Source organism: Cupressus sempervirens, chromosome 4 (genome assembly GCF_028749045.1).
Source record: "Cupressus sempervirens isolate cs-2001-9-10 chromosome 4, ASM2874904v1, whole genome shotgun sequence".
NCBI lineage: Eukaryota > Viridiplantae > Streptophyta > Pinopsida > Cupressales > Cupressaceae > Cupressus > Cupressus sempervirens.
The window spans coordinates 88,055,745-88,056,920 of NC_143121.1; positions in this window are offsets into that span (position 1 = coordinate 88,055,745).

The window sequence follows — 1,176 nt, forward strand, 5'->3', positions numbered from 1 at the left end:
CTTGGGTCATGTCTAACAACAAATGACCAACCTAGTTTTTGTGGAACACCAAAATAAAACACTTGCTCACATTGGCTTGGAAGAACATAGGGCTCATCTCTGACTGGCTCAAATGACCTTGTATTAATCATAGTAAATCTAATATCATGTTCAATAACAATCCTATCAAGATCATTTTGATTCAGTCATAACTTGAACCATTTGAGGACAAATAGAAATATTTTGAATGAATTAAAGTCGCACTCAAGTATATCATCCAAAATTCCATAGTATCAATTTTTAGATCGTTGAGGATGTATGTCAGTTCTAGATGAAATATTGGTGATGGCGAAGACAACACTTATCCCAGAATCACATGTTTTCTTCATTTCATCTAACTTTTTTGTGCATAATTTGTAGCCATAGTAGTACATAGCTTTGTGGTGTTTGAACTGCAATTATTTAAACATGTCAAGATTATTTACATCAATCTATGAGTTGATATTAAACTTATGTGTGATGATTAGTAATCTTATGCGTACCTTTGTATCTCTTAAGCCATATATTAGATCAAGTACCATTTGTGTAGCATTGGGATCTCCATCACAATAAGCTTCTTTAACCAATGATACAACACCATCCCATGTTAATGAGCTACCATTTTCTTGAGACTGTTCAATCCATACCGTCATCCAATCAAGATTATTTGCAATATACAAGTGTAGTGCATCCCTCTCACAACCAACTATAAAGAAGACAATTACACTAGTTAGAAACAACTTATATATATTGATGATGAATAATAATTATTAAACTACAAAAAAAAAACTTATAATTACCTCTCACCCTCCTCAATCTACCTTTCCCCATCAGTACTCCCCTTTGAATTTGTCATTAGAGTTGGGATCCCAAATGCGATCTACACTAGTAGAATTTTGCCAAATAAATGACCATGTGACTAAAAAGTTTAGTCACAAGAATAAATGTTTTAGTCACATGACCACAAGTGATCATATTCTAGTAATATTTTGTAATTTACAAGACTAAGTGACTAAATAAATGACTAATTTGGTCATTGCATAAAACCTCAATGTTAGACAAAGATAAGTGACTAAATAAATGATCAAATAATGACTAAAATTGATCACCCAAACAAATAAATAAATGAATGATTGCTATTTTGTATCATGTCAAGTA